General features: G+C 48.3%; 1 pseudogene; it reads left to right on the forward strand.

The window, feature by feature from the left end:
• Window positions 1-4,846: 4,846 nt before the first annotated feature.
• Window positions 4,847-22,023, forward strand: part of LOC127923972 (FERM, ARHGEF and pleckstrin domain-containing protein 1-like) — a 33,016-nt pseudogene continuing 15,839 nt past the window's right edge.

Consider the following 22,023-nt stretch of genomic DNA (forward strand, 5'->3'; position numbering starts at 1 on the left):
CCCCCTCTCCTTCTTCTCCTAACCCTACATCTTCTCCTCTTCCTACCCCTCTCCTCCTCTCCTAACCCTCTCTCTCCTCTAACTCTACTCTTCCCTACTCTTCTCCTCTACTGCTCTCCTCTCCTCATCTCTCCTAACCCCTATCATCTTCTACCTAACTCTTACCCTTCCTACTCCTCTCTCTAGCCCTACATCTTCTACCTAACCTACCCTACCCTCTCTCTCCTCTCTCTCTAACCCCTACATCTTCTACCTAACCTACCCTCTCCCTCCTCTCTCTAACCCCTACATCTTCTACCTAACCTACCCCTCTCCTCTCCTAGCCCTAACCCCTAGTCCACCTCTTCTACCTAACCTACGCCCTCTCTCTCTCTCTAACCTACATCTTCTTCCCTAACCTACCCCTCTCCTCTCTCCTAACCCTCTCCCCTTCTCCTAACCCCCCTCTCATCTTCTACCTAACCTACCCCTCTTCTCTCTAACCCCTACATCTTCTACCTAACCCCTGCCCTCTCTCTCTCTCTAACCCTCACATCCTCTACCTAACCTACCCTCTCCCCTCTCTCTCTCCTCTCTAACCCCTCTCCTCTCTCTCTAACTACCTTTCCCATCTCTCTACCTAACCTACCCCTCTCCTCTACTCTAACCCTACATCTTCTACCTAACCTACCCCTCTCTCTCCTCCTAACCTTTCTCCTCTCTCCTCTAACTACCCTGCATCTCTCTACCTACACCTACCCCTCTCCTCTCTCTCTAACCCCACATCTTCTACCTAACCTACTCCTCTCTTCCTCTCTTCTCCTAACTCCCTCTCCTCCTCTCCTAACCCCTCTCTCCTACTCTCTCTCCTAGCTCCATCTTCTACCTAACCTACCCCTCTCCTCTCTCCCTAACCCCCTACATTTCTACCTAACCTACCCCTCTCCTCCTCTCTAACCCTACATCTTCTACCTAACCTACCCCTCTCCTCTCTCCTAACCCCTCTCCTCTCTCTAACCCCTACATCTTCTACCTAACCTACCCCTCCCCTCTCTCCCTAACCCCTCTCCTCTCTCTCTCTACACTCTCTACCAATCTCCTCTCTCCTCCCTACCTCCTCCTCTTCTACCTAACCTACCCCTCTCCTCTCTCTCCCTAACCTCCTCTCCTCCTAACCCCTCTCTCTCTCCCTAACCCTTCTCCTCTCTCTCTACCCTCTCTCTCTACCTCCCTACCCCTCTCCTCTCTCTCCCTAACCCTCTACATCTTCTTCCCTAACCTACTCCCTCTCCTCTCTCCTAACCCTACCTCTTCTCCTACCTACCCCTCCTACCTCCCCTCTCCTATCTCTCTAACCCTACATCTTCTCCTAACTCCTCTCTCCTCTCTCCCTAACCCCTACATCTCTCTACCTAACCCTACTCCTCTCTCCTCCCTAACCCTACATCTTCTACCTATCCTACTCCTCGCCTCTCTCCCTAACCCCTCTCCTCTCTCTCTAACCCCAACATCTTCTACCTACCCCTCTCCTCTCTCTCTAACTCCTACATCTTCTACCTAACCCCTCTCCTCTCTCTCTAGCCCCTACATCTTCTACCTAACCTACTCCTCTCTCCCTAACCCCTACCTTCTCCTAACTCCTCTCCTCTCTCTCTAACCCCTCTCCTCTCTCCTAATCCCTACACCTGTCTCCTCCTCCTGCTCTCTCCTAACCCCTCTCTCTCTCTCTAACCCCTAACATCTTCTACCTAACCTACCCTCTCCTCTCTCTCTAACTCCGACATCTTCTACCTAACCTACCTCTTCTCTCTCTAACCCCTCTCCTCTCTCTCTAACCCCTACATCTTCTACCTAACCTACCCTCTCCTCTCTCCTAACTCCTACATCTTCTACCTAACCTCCCCTCTCCTCCTCTCTACCCCTCTCCTCTCTCCTAATCCCTACATCTTCTACCTAACCTCCCCTCGCCTCTCCTAACCTCTCTCCTCTCTCTCTAACTCCCAACATCTTCTACCTAACCTACCTCTCTCCTCTCTCTAACTCCTACATCTTCTACCTAACCTACCCCTCTCCTCTCTCTAACCCCTCTCCTCTCTCTCTACTCTACATCTTCTGCCTAACCTACCCTCGCCTCTCTCCCTAACCCCTCCTCTCTCTAACTCCTACATCTTCTACCTAACCTACCCCTCTCCTATCTCTCTAACCCCTACATCTTCTACCTAACCTACCCTCTCCTCTCTCTCTAACCCTCATCTTCTACCTAACCTACCCCTCTCCTCTCTCTCTAACCCCTCTCCTCTCTCCTAACCCTCTCCTCTCTCTCTAACCCTCATCTTCTACCTAACCTCCCTCTCTCTCTCTCTAACCCTACATCTTCTACCTAACCTACCCCTCTCCTCTCTCTCTAACCCCTACATCTTCTACCTAACCTACCCCTCTCCTCTCTCCCTAACCCCTACATCTTCTACCTAACCTACCCTCTCCTCTCTCCTAACCCTCTCCTCTCTCTCTAACCCCTACATCTTCTACCTAACCTACCCCTCACCTCTCCCCTAACCCCTCTCCTCTCTCTCTAACCCCTCATCTTCTACCTAACCTACCCCTCTCCTTTCTCCCTAACCCCTACATCTTCTACCTAACCTACCCTCCTCTCTCCTAACCTCTCCCTAACCCCTCTCCTCTCTCCCTAACCCCTCTCCTCTCTCTCTACTACTCATCTTCTACCTAACCTACTCTCCTCTCTCCCTAACCCTACATCTTCTACCTAACCTACCTCTCCTCTCTCCCTAACCCTCATCTTCTCCCTAATAACCCTCTCCTCTCTCCTAACCCCTCTCCTATCTCTCTCTAACCCCTACATGTTCTCCTAACCTACCCTCTCCTCTCTCCCTAACCCTACATCTTCTCTCCCTAACCCCTCTCCTCTCTCCTAATCCCTACATCTTCTACCTAACCTACCTCTCATCTCTCCCTAACCCCTCTCCTCTCTCTCTAACCCCTCATCTTCTACCTAACCCCTCTCCTCTCCTCTAACTCCTACATCTTCTGCCTAACCTCTCTCTCTCTCCTACTACATCTTCTGCCTAACCTCTCTCCTCTCTCCTAACCCTACATCTTCTACCTAACCTGCCTCTCTCTCTCTCTCCTAACCCCTCTCCTCTCTCCTAATCCCTACATCTTCTACCTAACCTCCTCTCGCCTCTCTCCCTAACCCCTCTCCTCTCTCTAACCCTACATCTTCCTGCCTAACCTCTCTCCTCTCTCTAATCTGGCATCTTCTACCTAACCTACCCCTCTCCTCTCTAACCCTCTCCTCTCTCCCTAACCCCTCATCTTCTACCCTAACCCCTCTCCTCTCCCCCTAACCCCTATCATCTCTTCTACCCTAACCTACCCTCTCCTCTCTCTCTAACCCCTCTCCTCTCCCCTAATCCTCTCATCTTCTCCTAACCTACCCTGCCTCTCCCCTAACCCCTCTCCTCTCTCTCTAACTCCAACATCTTCTCACCTAACCTACCTCTCTCTCTCTCTCTAACCCCGACATCCTCTACCTAACCTGCTCTCCTCTCCTCTATCTCTCTACATCTTTCACCTAACTCTACTCTCCTCTCTCCTAACCCCTCTCCTCTCTCTCTAACCTCTCTACATCTTCTCCCTAACCTACCCCTCTCCTCTCTCTCTCTAACTCCTCTCCTCTCTCCCCTAACCCCTCTCCTCTCTCCCTAACCCCTCTCCTCTCTACTAACCCCTACTCCTCTCTCCCTAACCCCTCTCCTCTCCCTAACCCCTACATCTTCTACTAACCTACCCCTCTCCTCTCTCCTAACCCTTCCTCCTCTCCCCTAACCCATCTCCTCTCTACTCTTCTCTCCCTAACCCTCTCTCTCCCCCTAACCCCTCTCCTCTCTCTAACCCCTCTCCTCTCTCCCTAACCCCTCTCTCGCTCCCCTAACCCCTCTCCTCTCTCCTAACCCCTCTCCTCTCTCCCTAACCCCTCTCCTCTCTCCTAACCCCTCTCCTCTCCCCTAACCCTCTCCTCTCCCACTAACCCCTCTCCTCTCTCCCTAACTCTCTCCCCTCTCCCCTACCTCTCTCCCTAACTCCTCTCCTCTCTCTCCCTAACCTCTCCCCCTAACCCCTCTCCTCTCTCTCTAACCCCTCTCCTCTCTCCTAACCCCTACATCTCTACCTAACCTACCTCTCCTCTCTCCCCTAAACCCTCCTCTCCCCTAACCCCTCTCTCTCTCCTAACCCCTCTCCTCTCTGCCTTAACCCCTCCCTCTCTTTCCCTCTCTCTCTAACCTCTCCTCCTAACCCCTCTCCTCTCTCTAACCTCTCTCCTCCTAATCCCCTCTCCTCTCTCCCTAACCCCTCTCCTCTCTCTAACCCCTACATCTCTCTACTCCTAACCCCTCTCCTCTCCTCCCTAACCTTCCTCTCTAACCCTCCTCTCCCTAACCCCTCTTCCTCTCTCCCTAACCCCTCTCCTCTCTCCTAACCCTCTCCTCTCTCTCTACCCCTCTTATCTCCCCTAACCCCTCTATCTCTCTCGCCCCTCTCCCTGCTCTCCCCCTAACCTCTCTGTACCCCTCTCCTCTCTCCCTAACCCCTCTCCTCTCTCCCTAACCTCTCTCTCCCCTAGCCCCTCTCCTCTCTCCTAACCCCTCTCCTCTCTCTCTAACCTCTCCTCTCTCTCTAAATCTCCTCTCTCTCTAACCCCTCTCCTCTCTCCCTAGCCCCTCTCCTCTCCCCTAACCTCTCTCCTAACCCCTATGCTCTCTCCCCTAACCTCTCCCCTAACCTCTCTCCCTAATCTCCTCTCCCTAACCCCTCTCCTCTCCCCTAATTCCTCTCCTCTCTGCCCCAGCAGCAGTTAGCGTCCCTCCTGCAGCGTCACGGTGAGGTGTTGGTTGAGTTAGAGCGTTCCTGTCGTGCCTCCCCGCGGCTGCAGGGTTGTGTGGAGAGTTTGAGCAGCAGAGGTGTGTGTTGCCTGTCCCTGAACATGTTCCTGCCTACGCCCCCTGCATCGTCTGCTGCACAAACTGATTCTGGAGAGACTCTGCAAACACTACCCCCACACACCAAGACTTCAGAGACAGCAGAGGTAGAACCCTGCTCCTCTACTTAATATCTCAGAGAGAACCCTGCTCCTCTAGTTGTCTAGTTAATATCTCAGAGAGAACCCTGCTCCTCTAGTTGTCTAGTTAATATCTCAGGAGAGAACCCTGCTCCTCTAGTTGTCTAGTTAATATCTCAGAGAGAACCCTGCTCCTCTAGTTGTCCAGTTAATATCTCAGAGAGAACCCTGCTCCTCTAGTTGTCTAGTTAATATCTCAGAGAGAACCCTGCTCCTTCTAGTTGTCTAGTTAATATCTCAGAGAACCCTGCTCCTCTAGTTGTCTAGTTAATATCTCAGAGAGAACCCTGCTCCTCTAGTTGTCTAGTTAATATCTCAGAGAACCCTGCTCCTCTAGTTGTCTAGTTAATATCCCAGAGAGAACCCTGCTCCCCTAGTTGTCTAGTTAATATCTCAGAAGAGAACCCTGCTCCTCTAGTTGTCTAGTTAATATCTCAGAGAGAGAACCCTGCTCCTCTAGTTGTCTAGTTAATATCTCAGAGAGAACCCTGCTCCTCTAGTTGTCTAGTTAATATCTCAGAGAGAACCCTGCTCCTCTAGTTGTCTAGTTAATATCTCAGAGAGAACCCTGCTCCCCTAGTTGTCTAGTTAATATCTCCAGAGAACCCTGCTCCTCTAGTTGTCTAGTTAATATCTCAGAGAGAACCCTGCTCCTCTAGTTGTCTAGTTAATATCTCAAGAGAACCCTGCCCCTAGTTGTCCAGTTAATATCTCAAGAGAGAACCCTGCTCCTCTAGTTGTCTAGTTAATATCTCAAGAGAGAACCCTGCTCCTCTAGTTGTCTAGTTAATATCTCAAGAGAGAACCCTGCTCCTGCTAGTTGTCTAGTTAATATCTCAAGAGAGAATCCTGCTCCTCTAGTTGTCTAGTTAATATCTCAAGAGAGAACCCTGCTCTCTAGTTGTCTAGTTAATATCTCAGAGAGAACCCCCTGCTCCTCTAGTTGTCTAGTTAATATCTCAGAGAGAACCCTGCTCCTCTAGTTGTCTAGTTAATATCTCAGAGAGAACCCTGCTCCTCTAGTTGTCTAGTTAATATCTCAAGAGAACCCTGCTCCTCTAGTTGTCTAGTTAATATCTCAAGAGAGAACCCTGCTCCTCTAGTTGTCTAGTTAATATCTCAGAGAGAACCCTGCTCCTCTAGTTGTCTAGTTAATATCTCCAGAGAGAACCCTGCTCCTCTAGTTGTCTAGTTAATATCTAAGAGAGAGAACCCTGCTCCCTAGTTGTCTAGTTAATATCTCAAGAGAGAACCCTGCTCCTCTAGTTGTCTAGTTAATATCTCAGAGAGAACCCTGCTCCTCTAGTTGTCCAGTTAATATCTCAGAGAGAACCCTGCTCCTCTAGTTGTCTAGTTAATATTCCAGAGAGAACCCTGCTCCTCCTAGTTGTCTAGTTAATATCTCAGAGAGAACCCTGCTCCTCTCCAGTTGTCTAGTTAATATCTCAGAGAGAACCCTGCTCCTCTAGTTGTCTAGTTAATATCTCAGAGAGAACCCTGCTCCTCTAGTTGTCTAGTTTATATCTCAATTGAGAACCCTGCTCCTCTAGTTGTCTAGTTAGTAATATCTCCAGAGAGAACCCTGCTCCTCTAGTTGTCTAGTTAATATCTCAGAGAGAACCCTGCTCCTCTAGTTGTCTAGTTAATATCTCAGAGAACCCTGCTCCTCTAGTTGTCTAGTTAATATCTCCAGAGAGAACCCTGCTCCTCTAGTTGTCTAGTTAATATCTCAAGAGAGAACCCTGCTCCTCTAGTTGTCTAGTTAATATCTCAGAGAGAACCCTGCTCCCCTAGTTGTCTAGTTAATATCTCAGAGAGAAACCTGCTCCTCTAGTTGTCTAGTTAATATCTCAGAGAGAGAACCCTGCTCCCTAGTTGTCTAGCCTATCTCAAGAGAGAACTCCTGCTCCTCTAGTTGTCTAGTTAATATCTCAGAGAGAACCCTGCTCCTCTAGTTGTCTAGTTAATATCTCAGAGGAGAGAACCCTGCTCCTCTAGTTGTCTAGTTAATATCTCAGAGAGAACCCTGCTCCTCTAGTTGTATCAGAGATGGTAATGTGTTAGAGAGAGAACACTCCTCCTCTAGCTGATATATCAGAGATGGTAATATGTCAGAGAGGAACACTCCTCCTCTAGCTGATATATCAGAGATGGTGTGTGTTAGAGAGAACACTCTCCTCCTCTACTGATATATCAGAGATGGTGTGTGTTAGAGAGAGAACCCTCCTCCTCTAGCTGATGTATCAGAGATGGTGTGTGTTAGATAAGAGAACACTCCTCCTCTAGCTGATTATCAGAGATTAATGTGTCAGAGAGAGAACACTCCTCCTCTAGCTGATATATCAGAGATGGTGTAATGTCTAGAGGAACACTCCTCCTCTAGCTGATGTATCAGAGTGTGTGTTAGAGAGAGAACCCTCCTCCTCCAGCTGATATATCAGAGATGGTGTGTGTTAGAGAGGAACACTCCTCTAGTTGTCAGAGATGGTTAATATCCAGGGAACCCTGCTCCTCTAGTTGTCTAGAGATTAATATGTCAGAGAGGACCTCCTCCTCTAGCTGATAGTCAGAGATGGTGTGTGTTAGAGGAGAACCTCCTCCTCTAGTTGTCTGTTAATATATCAGAGATGGTGTGTTAGAGAGAGAACACTCCTCCTCTAGCTGATATATCAGAGATGGTGTGTGTTCAGAGAGAGAACACTCCTCCTCTAGCTGATGTATCAGAGATGGTGTGTGTTAGAGAACACTCCTCCTCTGCCCCAGCTGATATATCAGAGATGGTGTGTGTTAGAGAGGGAACTCCTCCTCCTCTAGCTGATATATCAGAGATGGTGTGTGTTAGAGGGGAACACTCCTCCTCTAGCTGATATATCAGAGATGGTGTGTGTTAGAGAGAACACTCCTCCTCTGATAGCTGATATATCAGAGATGGTGTGTGTTAGAGAGGGAACACTCCTCCTCTAGCTGATATATCAGAGATGGTGTGTGTACTAGAGAGAGAACACTCCTCCAGCTGCCCTGATATATCAGAGATGGTGTGTGTTAAGAACACTCCTCCTCAGCTGCCAGCTGATATATCAGAGATGGTGTGTAGGGAGGGAAACACTCCTCCTCCAGCTGCCCTAGCTGATATATCAGAGATGGTGTGTGTTAGAGAGGGAACACTCCTCCTCTAGCTGATATATCAGAGATGTGTGTGTACTAACACTCCTCCTCCAGCTGCCTAGCTGATATATCAGAGATGGTGTGTGTACTAACACTCCTCCTCCAGCTGCCCTAGCTGATGTATCAGAGATGGTGCTGCAGCTTCAGGGAACCATGATGAAGATGGAGAACATCCAGAAGCTTCTAGAACTGAAGAAAGATCTGACAGGCATCCAGGACCTGGCTATACCTGGTTAGGGTAAGAGAACAGTTTTCCTGGCTTTGCTTTGACAAGTAATTGTACTGATTTATTCCAAGTTGTAGTACATCAGTCCTCATGTTGTCCTTTAGTGTATCTAACTTCCAGGCATGTTGTTGTTTCTGTCACCAGGAGTTTATCAGACTGGGCTGTCTCAGTAAGCTCTCAGGGAAAGGACTACAGCAAAGAATGTTCTTCCTGGTTAGTCATTACTTCCTACTTCCTGTCACATGACTCCTCTGCTCCTCACTCACCCTATCCCTCTCGGTGTTCCTCCCTCTCTCTCCTCCTCCAGTTCAGTGATGTCTCATTATATCTCTGTGTTCCTCCCCTCTCTCTCTCCTCCTCCAGTTCAGTGATGTCTCATTATATCTCTGTGTTCCTCCTCTCTCTCTCCTCCTCCTCCCAGTGATGTATCTATATCTCCTGTGTTCCTCCTCTCTCCTCCTCCTCCAGTGATGTCTCATTATATCTCTGTGTTCCTCCCTCTCTCCTCCTCCTCCAGTTCAGTGATGTCTCATTATATCTCTGTGTTCCCTCCTCCTCCTCCTCAGTTCAGTGATGTCTCATTATATCTCTGTGTTCTCCCTCTCCTCCTCCTCCTCCAGTTCAGTGATGTCTCATTATATCTCTGTGTTCCTCCCTCTCCTCCTCCTCCAGTTCAGTGATGTCTCATTATATCTCTGTGTTCCTCCCTCTCTCTCCTCCTCCAGTTCAGTGATGTCTCATTATATCTCTGTGTTCCTCCCTCTCCTCCTCCTCCAGTTCAGTGATGTCTCATTATATCTCTGTGTTCCTCCCTCTCTCCTCCTCCTCCAGTTCAGTGATGTCTCATTATATCTCTGTGTTCCTCCCTCTCTCTCCTCCTCCAGTTCAGTGATGTCTCATTATATCTCTGTGTTCCTCCCTCTCTCTCCTCCTCCTCCAGTTCAGTGATGTCTCATTATATCTCTGTGTTCCTCCCTCTCTCCTCCTCCTCCAGTTCAGTGATGTCTCATTATATCTCTGTGTTCCTCCCTCTCTCTCCTCCTCCAGTTCAGTGATGTCTCATTATATCTCTGTGTTCCTCTCTCTCCTCTCAGTGATGTCTCATTATATCTCTGTGTTCTCCCTCTCTCTCCTCCTCCTCCAGTTCAGTGATGTCTCATTATATCTCTGTGTTCCTCCCTCTCTCTCCAGTTCAGTGATGTCTCATTATATCTCTCCTCCTCCTCCTCCAGTTCAGTGATGTCTCATTATATCTCTGTGTTCCTCCCTCTCTCTCTCTCCTCCTCCAGTTCAGTGATGTCTCATTATATCTCTGTGTTCCTCTCTCTCTCTCTCCTCCTCCAGTTCAGTGATGTCTCATTATATCTCTGTGTTCCTCCTCTCTCTCCCTCCTCCAGGTGATGTCTCATTATATCTCTGTTCCTCCCTCTCTCCTCCTCCTCCAGTTCAGTGATGTCTCATTATATCTCTGTGTTCCTCCCTCTCTCCTCCTCCTCCAGTTCAGTGATGTCTCATTATATCTCTGTGTTTTACTTCCTCCTCCAGTTCAGTGATGTCTCCTCTGTGTTCCTCCCTCTCTCTCTCCTCCTCCAGTTCAGTGATGTCTCATTATATCTCTGTGTTCCTCCCTCTCTCCTCCTCCTCCAGTTCAGTGATGTCTCATTATATCTCTGTGTTCCTCCCTCTCTCTCCTCCTCCAGTTCAGTGATGTCTCATTATATCTCTGTGTTCCCTCTCTCTCTCCTCCTCCTCCAGTTCAGTGATGTCTCATTATATCTCTGTGTTCCTCCCTCTCTCTCTCCTCCTCCAGTTCAGTGATGTCTCATTATATCTCTGTGTTCCTCTCTCTCTCTCCTCCTCCAGTTCAGTGATGTCTCATTATATCTCTGTGTTCCTCCTCTCTCTCTCCTCCTCCAGTTCAGTGATGTCTCATTATATCTCTGTGTTCCTCCCTCTCTCTCTCCTCCTCCAGTTCAGTGATGTCTCATTATATCTCTGTGTTCCTCCCCCTCTCTCTCCTCCTCCAGTTCAGTGATGTCTCATTATATCTCTGTGTTCCTCCCTCTCTCTCTCCTCCTCCAGTTCAGTGATGTCTCATTATATCTCTGTGTTCCTCCCTCTCTCTCTCCTCCTCCAGTTCAGTGATGTCTCATTATATCTCTGTGTTCCTCCCTCTCTCTCCTCCTCCAGTTCAGTGATGTCTCATTATATCTCTGTGTTCCTCCCTCTCTCTCTCTCCTCCTCCAGTTCAGTGATGTCTCATTATATCTCTGTGTTCCTCCCTCTCTCCTCCTCCTCCAGTTCAGTGATGTCTCATTATATCTCTGTGTTCCTCCCTCTCTCCTCCTCCTCCAGTTCAGTGATGTCTCATTATATCTCTGTGTTCCTCCCTCTCTCTCTCCTCCTCCAGTTCAGTGATGTCTCATTATATCTCTGTGTTCCTCCCTCTCTCCTCCTCCTCCAGTTCAGTGATGTCTCATTATATCTCTGTGTTCCTCCCTCTCTCCTCTCCTTCCAGTTCAGTGATGTCTCATTATATCTCTGTGTTCCTCCCTCTCTCTCCTCCTCCTCCAGTTCAGTGATGTCTCATTATATCTCTGTGTTCCTCTCTCTCTCTCTCCTCCTCCCAGTTCAGTGATGTCTCATTATATCTCTGTGTTCCTCCCTCTCTCTCTCCTCCTCCAGTTCAGTGATGTCTCATTATATCTCTGTGTTCCTCCCTCTCTCTCCTCCTCCAGTTCAGTGATGTCTCATTATATCTCTGTGTTCCTCCCTCTCTCTCTCCTCCTCCAGTTCAGTGATGTCTCATTATATCTCTGTGTTCCTCCTCTCTCTCTCCTCCTCCAGTTCAGTGATGTCTCATTATATCTCTGTGTTCCTCCCTCTCTCCTCCCCTCCAGTTCAGTGATGTCTCATTATATCTCTGTGTTCCTCCCTCTCTCTCCCTCCTCCTCCAGTTCAGTGATGTCTCATTATATCTCTGTGTTCCTCCCTCTCTCTCTCCTCCTCCAGTTCAGTGATGTCTCATTATATCTCTGTGTTCCTCCCTCTCTCTCTCCTCCTCCAGTTCAGTGATGTCTCATTATATCTCTGTGTTCCTCCCTCTCTCTCTCTCCTCCAGTTCAGTGATGTCTCATTATATCTCTGTGTTCCTCCCTCTCTCTCCTCCTCCAGTTCAGTGATGTCTCATTATATCTCTGTGTTCCTCCCCCTCTCTCCTCCTCCTCCAGTTCAGTGATGTCTCATTATATCTCTGTGTTCCTCCCTCTCTCTCCTCCTCCAGTTCAGTGATGTCTCATTATATCTCTGTGTTCCTCCCTCTCTCTCCTCCTCCAGTTCAGTGATGTCTCATTATATCTCTCTGTGTTCCTCCCCTCTCTCTCTCCTCCTCCAGTTCAGTGATGTCTCATTATATCTCTGTGTTCCTCTCTCTCTCCTCCTCCTCCAGTTCAGTGATGTCTCATTATATCTCTGTGTTCCTCCTCTCTCTCTCCTCCTCCAGTTCAGTGATGTCTCATTATATCTCTGTGTTCCTCCTCTCTCTCCTCCTCCAGTTCAGTGATGTCTCATTATATCTCTGTGTTCCTCCCTCTCTCCTCCTCCTCCAGTTCAGTGATGTCTCATTATATCTCTGTGTTCCTCCCTCTCTCTCCTCCTCCAGTTCAGTGATGTCTCATTATATCTCTGTGTTCCTCCTCTCTCTCTCCTCCTCCAGTTCAGTGATGTCTCATTATATCTCTGTGTTCCTCCCTCTCTCCTCCTCCTCCAGTTCAGTGATGTCTCATTATATCTCTGTGTTCCTCCCTCTCTCTCTCCTCCTCCAGTTCAGTGATGTCTCATTATATCTCTGTGTTCCTCCCTCTCTCTCCTCCTCCAGTTCAGTGATGTCTCATTATATCTCTGTGTTCCTCCCTCTCTCCTCCTCCTCCAGTTCAGTGATGTCTCATTATATCTCTGTGTTTCCTCTCTCTCTCCTCCTCCAGTTCAGTGATGTCTCATTATATCTCTGTGTTCCTCCCCTCTCTCTCCTCCTCCAGTTCAGTGATGTCTCATTATATCTCTGTGTTCCTCTCTCTCTCTCCTCCTCCTCCAGTTCAGTGATGTCTCATTATATCTCTGTGTTCCTCTCTCCTCTCCTCCTCCAGTTCAGTGATGTCTCATTATATCTCTGTGTTCCTCTCCTCTCCTCCAGTTCAGTGATGTCTCATTATATCTCTGTGTTCCTCCCTCTCCTCCTCCCAGTTCCTCCTCCAGTTCAGTGATGTCTCATTATATCTCTGTGTTCCTCCCTCTCTCTCCTCCTCCAGTTCAGTGATGTCTCATTATATCTCTGTGTTCCTCCCTCTCTCTCCTCTCCTCCTCCAGTTCAGTGATGTCTCATTATATCTCTGTGTTCCTCCCTCTCTCTCCTCCTCCTCCAGTTCAGTGATGTCTCATTATATCTCTGTGTTCCTCCCCTCTCCTCCTCCTCCAGTTCAGTGATGTCTCATTATATCTCTGTGTTCCTCCCCTCTCTCTCCTCCTCCTCCAGTTCAGTGATGTCTCATTATATCTCTGTGTTCCTCCTCTCTCTCCTCCTCCAGTTCAGTGATGTCTCATTATATCTCTGTGTTCCTCCCTCTCTCTCCTCCTCCAGTTCAGTGATGTCTCATTATATCTCTGTGTTCCTCCTCTCTCTCCTCCCTCCAGTTCAGTGATGTCTCATTATATCTCTGTGTTCCTCCCCTCCCTCCTCCTCCAGTTCAGTGATGTCTCATTATATCTCTGTGTTCCTCCCTCTCTCTCTCCTCCTCCAGTTCAGTGATGTCTCATTATATCTCTGTGTTCCTCCCCTCTCTCCTCCTCCTCCAGTTCAGTGATGTCTCATTATATCTCTGTGTTCCTCCCCCTCTCTCCTCCTCCAGTTCAGTGATGTCTCATTATATCTCTGTGTTCCTCCTCTCTCTCTCCTCCTCCAGTTCAGTGATGTCTCATTATATCTCTGTGTTCCTCCTCTCTCTCTCCTCCTCCAGTTCAGTGATGTCTCATTATATCTCTGTGTTCCTCCCCTCTCTCTCCTCCTCCAGTTCAGTGATGTCTCATTATATCTCTGTGTTCCTCTCTCTCCTCCTCCTCCAGTTCAGTGATGTCTCATTATATCTCTGTGTTCCTCCTCTCCTCTCTCCTCCTCCAGTTCAGTGATGTCTCATTATATCTCTGTGTTCCTCCCCTCTCTCCTCCTCCAGTTCAGTGATGTCTCATTATATCTCTGTGTTCCTCCCTCTCTCTCCTCCTCCAGTTCAGTGATGTCTCATTATATCTCTGTGTTCCTCCCTCTCTCCTCCTCCTCCAGTTCAGTGATGTCTCATTATATCTCTGTGTTCCTCCCTCTCTCTCCTCCTCCTCCAGTTCAGTGATGTCTCATTATATCTCTGTGTTCCTCCCTCTCTCCTCCTCCTCCAGTTCAGTGATGTCTCATTATATCTCTGTGTTCCTCCCTCTCTCTCTCCTCCTCCAGTTCAGTGATGTCTCATTATATCTCTGTGTTCCTCCCTCTCTCTCTCCTCCTCCAGTTCAGTGATGTCTCATTATATCTCTGTGTTTCCTCCTCCAGTTCAGTGATGTCTCATTATATCTCTGTGTTCCTCTCTCTCTCCTCCTCCAGTTCAGTGATGTCTCATTATATCTCTGTGTTCCTCCCTCTCTCTCCTCCTCCAGTTCAGTGATGTCTCATTATATCTCTGTGTTCCTCCCTCTCTCTCCTCCTCCTCCAGTTCAGTGATGTCTCATTATATCTCTGTGTTCCTCTCTCTCTCCTCCTCCTCCAGTTCAGTGATGTCTCATTATATCTCTGTGTTCCTCTCTCTCTCTCTCCTCCTCCAGTTCAGTGATGTCTCATTATATCTCTGTGTTCCTCCCTCTCTCTCCTCCTCCAGTTCAGTGATGTCTCATTATATCTCTGTGTTCCTCCCTCTCTCTCCTCCTCCAGTTCAGTGATGTCTCATTATATCTCTGTGTTCCTCCCTCTCCTCCTCCTCCAGTTCAGTGATGTCTCATTATATCTCTGTGTTCTCCTCTCTCTCTCCTCCTCCAGTTCAGTGATGTCTCATTATATCTCTGTGTTCCTCTCCTCTCTCCTCCTCCAGTTCAGTGATGTCTCATTATATCTCTGTGTCCTCCCTCTCTCCTCCTCCAGTTCAGTGATGTCTCATTATATCTCTGTGTTCCTCCCTCTCTCTCTCCTCCTCCAGTTCAGTGATGTCTCATTATATCTCTGTGTTCCTCCCTCTCTCTCTCCTCCTCCAGTTCAGTGATGTCTCATTATATCTCTGTGTTCCTCCCTCTCTCTCTCCTCCTCCAGTTCAGTGATGTCTCATTATATCTCTGTGTCCTCCTCTCTCTCTCCTCCTCCAGTTCAGTGATGTCTCATTATATCTCTGTGTTCCTCCTCTCTCTCTCCTCCTCCAGTTCAGTGATGTCTCATTATATCTCTGTGTTCCTCTCTCTCTCTCCTCCTCCAGTTCAGTGATGTCTCATTATATCTCTGTGTTCCTCCCTCTCTCTCTCCTCCTCCAGTTCAGTGATGTCTCATTATATCTCTGTGTTCCTCCCTCTCTCTCCTCCTCCAGTTCAGTGATGTCTCATTATATCTCTGTGTTCCTCCCTCTCTCCTCCTCCTCCAGTTCAGTGATGTCTCATTATATCTCTGTGTTCTCTCTCTCTCTCTCCTCCTCCAGTTCAGTGATGTCTCATTATATCTCTGTGTTCCTCCCTCTCTCTCTCCTCCTCCAGTTCAGTGATGTCTCATTATATCTCTGTGTTCCTCCCTCTCTCTCTCCTCCTCCAGTTCAGTGATGTCTCATTATATCTCTGTGTTCCTCCCTCTCTCTCTCCTCCTCCAGTTCAGTGATGTCTCATTATATCTCTGTGTTCCTCCCTCTCTCCTCCTCCAGTTCAGTGATGTCTCATTATATCTCTGTGTTCCCCCTCTCTCTCCTCCTCCAGTTCAGTGATGTCTCATTATATCTCTGTGTTCCTCCTCTCTCTCCTCCTCCTCCAGTTCAGTGATGTCTCATTATATCTCTGTGTTCCTCCCTCTCTCTCTCCTCCTCCAGTTCAGTGATGTCTCATTATATCTCTGTGTTCCTCCCCTCTCTCTCCTCCTCCAGTTCAGTGATGTCTCATTATATCTCTGTGTTCCTCCCTCTCTCCTCCTCCTCCAGTTCAGTGATGTCTCATTATATCTCTGTGTTCCCTCTCTCTCCTCCTCCAGTTCAGTGATGTCTCATTATATCTCTGTGTTCCTCCCCTCTCTCTCCTCCTCCAGTTCAGTGATGTCTCATTATATCTCTGTGTTCCTCCTCTCTCTCCTCCTCCAGTTCAGTGATGTCTCATTATATCTCTGTGTTCCTCCCTCTCTCTCCTCCTCCAGTTCAGTGATGTCTCATTATATCTCTGTGTTCCTCCTCTCTCTCCTCCTCCAGTTCAGTGATGTCTCATTATATCTCTGTGTTCCTTCCCTCTCTCTCCTCCTCCAGTTCAGTGATGTCTCATTATATCTCTGTGTTCCTCCCTCTCTCTCCTCCTCCAGTTCAGTGATGTCTCATTATATCTCTGTGTTCCTCTCTCTCTCCTCCTCCAGTTCAGTGATGTCTCATTATATCTCTGTGTTCCTCCCTCTCTCTCCTCCTCCAGTTCAGTGATGTCTCATTATATCTCTGTGTTCCTCCCTCTCTCTCTCTCCTCCTCCAGTTCAGTGATGTCTCATTATATCTCTGTGTTCCTCCCTCTCTCTCCTCCTCCAGTTCAGTGATGTCTCATTATATCTCTGTGTTCCTCCCTCTCTCTCCTCCTCCAGTTCAGTGATGTCTCATTATATCTCTGTGTTCCTCCCTCTCTCTCCTCCTCCAGTTCAGTGATGTCTCATTATATCTCTGTGTTCCTCCCTCTCTCTCTCTCCTCCTCCAGTTCAGTGATGTCTCATTATATCTCTGTGTTCCTCCCTCTCTCTCTCCTCCTCCAGTTCAGTGATGTCTCATTATATCTCTGTGTTCCTCCCTCTCTCCTCCTCCAGTTCAGTGATGTCTCATTATATCTCTGTGTTCCTCCCTCTCTCTCTCTCCTCCTCCAGTTCAGTGATGTCTCATTATATCTCTGTGTTCCTCCCTCTCTCTCCTCCAGTTCAGTGATGTCTCATTATATCTCTGTGTTCCTCCCTCTCTCTCTCCTCCTCCAGTTCAGTGATGTCTCATTATATCTCTGTGTTCCTCCCTCTCTCTCCTCCTCCAGTTCAGTGATGTCTCATTATATCTCTGTGTTCCTCTCTGTGTTCCTCTCTCTCTCCTCCTCCAGTTCAGTGATGTCTCATTATATCTCTGTGTTCCTCCCTCTCTCTCTCCTCCTCCAGTTCAGTGATGTCTCATTATATCTCTGTGTTCCTCCCCTCTCTCTCCTCCTCCAGTTCAGTGATGTCTCATTATATCTCTGTGTTCCTCCCTCTCTCTCTCCTCCTCCAGTTCAGTGATGTCTCATTATATCTCTGTGTTCCTCTCTCTCTCTCCTCCTCCAGTTCAGTGATGTCTCATTATATCTCTGTGTTCCTCTCTCTCTCCTCCTCCAGTTCAGTGATGTCTCATTATATCTCTGTGTTCCTCCCTCTCTCTCCTCCTCCAGTTCAGTGATGTCTCATTATATCTCTGTGTTCCTCCCTCTCTCTCCTCCTCCAGTTCAGTGATGTCTCATTATATCTCTGTGTTCCTCCCTCTCTCTCCTCCTCCAGTTCAGTGATGTCTCATTATATCTCTGTGTTCCTCCCTCTCTCTCCTCCTCCAGTTCAGTGATGTCTCATTATATCTCTGTGTTCCTCCCTCTCTCTCTCCTCCTCCAGTTCAGTGATGTCTCATTATATCTCTGTGTTCCTCCCTCTCTCTCCTCCTCCAGTTCAGTGATGTCTCATTATATCTCTGTGTTCCTCCCTCTCTCTCTCCTCCTCCAGTTCAGTGATGTCTCATTATATCTCTGTGTTCCTCCCTCTCTCTCTCCTCCTCCAGTTCAGTGATGTCTCATTATATCTCTGTGTTTCCTCCCCCTCTCTCCTCCTCCAGTTCAGTGATGTCTCATTATATCTCTGTGTTCCTCCCTCTCTCTCCTCCTCCAGTTCAGTGATGTCTCATTATATCTCTGTGTTCCTCCTCTCTCTCTCCTCCTCCAGTTCAGTGATGTCTCATTATATCTCTGTGTTCCTCCCTCTCTCTCTCCTCCTCCAGTTCAGTGATGTCTCATTATATCTCTGTGTTCCTCCCTCTCTCCTCCTCCTCCAGTTCAGTGATGTCTCATTATATCTCTGTGTTCCTCCCTCTCTCTCTCCTCCTCCAGTTCAGTGATGTCTCATTATATCTCTGTGTTCCTCCCCTCTCTCTCCTCCTCCAGTTCAGTGATGTCTCATTATATCTCTGTGTTCCTCCCTCTCTCTCTCCTCCTCCAGTTCAGTGATGTCTCATTATATCTCTGTGTTCCTCCCTCTCTCTCTCCTCCTCCAGTTCAGTGATGTCTCATTATATCTCTGTGTTCCTCCCCTCTCTCTCCTCCTCCAGTTCAGTGATGTCTCATTATATCTCTGTGTTCCTCCCCTCTCTCTCCTCCTCCAGTTCAGTGATGTCTCATTATATCTCTGTGTTCCTCCCTCTCTCCTCCTCCTCCAGTTCAGTGATGTCTCATTATATCTCTGTGTTCCTCCCTCTCTCTCTCTCCTCCTCCAGTTCAGTGATGTCTCATTATATCTCTGTGTTCCTCCCTCCCTCTCTCTCCTCCTCCAGTTCAGTGATGTCTCATTATATCTCTGTGTTCCTCCCTCTCTCTCCTCCTCCAGTTCAGTGATGTCTCATTATATCTCTGTGTTCCTCCCTCTCTCTCTCCTCCTCCAGTTCAGTGATGTCTCATTATATCTCTGTGTTCCTCCCTCTCTCTCCTCCTCCTCCAGTTCAGTGATGTCTCATTATGTCTCTGTGTTCCTCCCTCTCTCTCTCCTCCTCCAGTTCAGTGATGTCTCATTATATCTCTGTGTTCCTCTCCTCCTCCAGTTCAGTGATTCCCTGGTGTACACCAGCAGAGGTATGACAGCAGACAACCAGTTCAAAGTTCACGGCCAGCTGCCTCTCTACGGCATGACAGTAAGAGTCTCCAGAACCTGAACCATTACATTATGGGCCAGTTTCCTGGACACACATTAAGCCTCGTCCAAAAACGCCAGATATATAGAGAGAACATTTATTCCAGGATTAGACTTAATGTGTGTCCGGGAAGCTGGCCCCATGCTGTTAGCTTCAGATAACATGACACAGCTGTAAATTAGTAGAGGTCACTCTCCTCTGATCCAACCTGTGTCTGTGTCCTCAGGTCAGGGAGAGTGAGGATGAGTGGGGAGTTCCTCATTCCTTCACTCTGTTTGGTCAGCGCCAGTCTGTCGTCGTGGCAGCAAGGTACAAGTGTTCTAGATGTGTTCTGGGTGTTATTCCATTTTCTTGATGTTTTAGGGTGTTTTACACTGTTCCAGGGTGGTTTAGAGTGTTCCAGGGTGGTTTAGAGTGTTCCAGGGTGGTTTAGAGTGTTCCAGGGTGGTTTGGAGTGTTCCAGGGTGGTTTAGAGTGTTCCAGGGTGGTTTAGAGTGTTCCAGGGTGGTTTAGAGTGTTCCAGGGTGTTCCAGGGTGGTTTAGAGTGTTCCAGGGTGGTTTAGAGTGTTCCAGGGTGGTTTGGAGTGTTCCAGGGTGGTTTGGAGTGTTCCAGGGTGGTTTAGAGTGTTCCAGGGTGGTTTAGAGTGTTCCAGGGTGGTTTAGAGTGTTTTAGAGTGTTCCAGGGTGGTTTAGAGTGTTCCAGGGTGGTTTAGAGTGTTCCAGGGTGGTTTGGAGTGTTCCAGGGTGTTCCAGGGTGGTTTAGAGTGTTCCAGGGTGGTTTAGAGTGTTCCAGGGTGGTTTAGAGTGATCCAGGGTGGTTTGGAGTGTTCCAGGGTGTTCTAGGGTGGTTTAGAGTGTTTTAGGGTGTTCTAGAGCAGGGGTGTTAAACTAACCCATGTCTGTACTCTGTACATCTAACCCATGTCTGTGGTTTCTGTACCTAACCCATGTCTGTGTCTGTACCTAACCCAGGGTGTCTTAGCTGTGCATCTAACCCATGTCTGTACTCTTTATCTAACCCATGTCTGTACCTAGCTGTGTATCTAACCCATGTCTGTACTCTGTACCTAGCTGTGCATCTAACCCATGTCTGTACTCTGTACCTAGCTGGCATCTAACCCATGTCTGTACTCTGTACCTAGGGTGTGTATCTAACCCATGTCTGTACTCTGTACCTGGCTGTGTATCTAACCCATGTCTGTACTCTGTACCTAGCTGTGTATCTAACCCATGTCTGTACTCTGTACCTAGCTGTGTATCTAACCCATGTCTGTACTCTGTACCTAGCTGTGTGTCTAACCCATGTCTGTACTCTGTACCTAGCTGTGTATCTAACCCATGTCTGTACTCTGTACCTAGCTGTGTATCTGTAAGGGTGGTTTGGAGTGTTCCATGTCTGTACTCTGTACCTAGCTGTGTATCTAACCCATGTCTGTACTCTGTACCTAGCTGTGTATCTAACCCATGTCTGTACTCTGTACCTAGCTGTGTATCTAACCCATGTCTGTACTCTGTACCTAGCTGTGTATCTAACCCATGTCTGTACTCTGTACCAAGCTGTGTTTCAGAGATGGTGAAATGGATGGAGGACATCAGGATGGCTGTAGTCCTGGTAGAACAGAGTAACAGACCTTCTACTGATCTACTGTCCACCAGTCGATCAGACCGCAGTAAGTCATAGTACCTGACCCCTGACCCGATAGAGCAGAGTATCAGACCTTCTACTGATCTACAGTCCACCAGTCGATCAGACCACAGTAAGTCATAGTACCTGACCCCTGACCCCTAGACCTGATAGAGCAGAGTAACAGACCTTCTACTGATCTACAGTCCACCAGTCGATCAGACCGCAGTAAGTCATAGTACCTGACCCCTGACCCCTAGACCTGATAGAGCAGAGTAACAGACCTTCTACTGATCTACAGTCCACCAGTCGATCAGACCGCAGTAAGTCATAGTACCTGACCCCTGACCCCTAGACCTGATAGAGCAGAGTAACAGACCTTCTACTGATCTACAGTCCACCAGTCGATCAGACCGCAGTAAGTCATAGTACCTGACCCCTGACCCCTAGACCTGATAGAGCAGAGTAACAGACCTTCTACTGATCTACTGTCCACCAGTCGATCAGACCGCAGTAAGTCATAGTACCTGACCCCTGACCCCTAGACCTGGCTGAACAGATGAATGCTCTTTCCTCTGATTTACAGTCCAGCAGTCGATCTGACCGCAGTAAATCACACTACCTACTGCTACTACAGGTGGAGTTAAAGGGCCCACAGCAGCCATGAACAGCCCTAACCTTCCCACAGAGTACAGGCTGAGTCCTAACTAACCTTCCCACAGAGTACAGGCTGAGTCCTAACTAACCTTCCCACAGAGTACAGGCTGAGTCCTAACTAACCTAACCTTCCCACAGAGTACAGGCTGAGTCCTAACTAACCTAACCTTCCCACAGAGTACAGGCTGAGTCCTAACTAACCTAACCTTCCCACAGAGTACAGGCTGAGTCCTAACTAACCTTCCCACAGAGTACAGGCTGAGCCCTAACTAACCTTCCCACAGAGTACAGGCTGAGTCCTAACTAACCTTCCCACAGAGTACAGGCTGAGTCCTAACTAACCTTCCCACAGAGTACAGGCTGAGTCCTAACTAACCTTCCCACAGAGTACAGGCTGAGTCCTAACTAACCTTCCCACAGAGTACAGGCTGAGTCCTAACTAACCTTCCCACAGAGTACAGGCTGAGTCCTAACTAACCTTCCCACAGAGTACAGGCTGAGTCCTAACTAACCTTCCCACAGAGTACAGGCTGAGTCCTAACTAACCTAACCTTTCCACAGAGTACAGGCTGAGTCCTAACTCACCTAACCTTTCCACAGAGTACAGGCTGAGTCCTAACTCACCTAACCTTCACACAGAGTACAGGCTGAGTCCTAACTCACCTAACCTTCCCACAGAGTACAGGCTGAGTCCTAACTCACCTAACCTTCCCACAGAGTACAGGCTGAGTCCTAACTAACCTAACCTTCACACAGAGTACAGGCTGAGTCCTAACTCACCTAACCTTCCCACAGAGTACAGGCTGAGTCCTAACTCACCTAACCTTCACACAGAGTACAGGCTGAGTCCTAACTCACCTAACCTTCCCACAGAGTACAGGCTGAGTCCTAACTCACCTAACCTTCCCACAGAGTACAGGCTGAGTGCTAACTCACCTAACCTTCCCACAGAGTACAGGCTGAGTCCTAACTAACCTAAACTTCCCACAGAGTACAGGCTGAGTCCTAACTAACCTAACCTTCCCACATAGTACAGGCTGAGTCCTAACTAACCTTCCCACAGAGTACAGGCTGAGTCCTAACTAAC

This window comes from Oncorhynchus keta, unplaced genomic scaffold (genome assembly GCF_023373465.1).
Source record: "Oncorhynchus keta strain PuntledgeMale-10-30-2019 unplaced genomic scaffold, Oket_V2 Un_contig_33_pilon_pilon, whole genome shotgun sequence".
In the NCBI taxonomy this organism is placed as follows: Eukaryota; Metazoa; Chordata; class Actinopteri; order Salmoniformes; family Salmonidae; genus Oncorhynchus; species Oncorhynchus keta.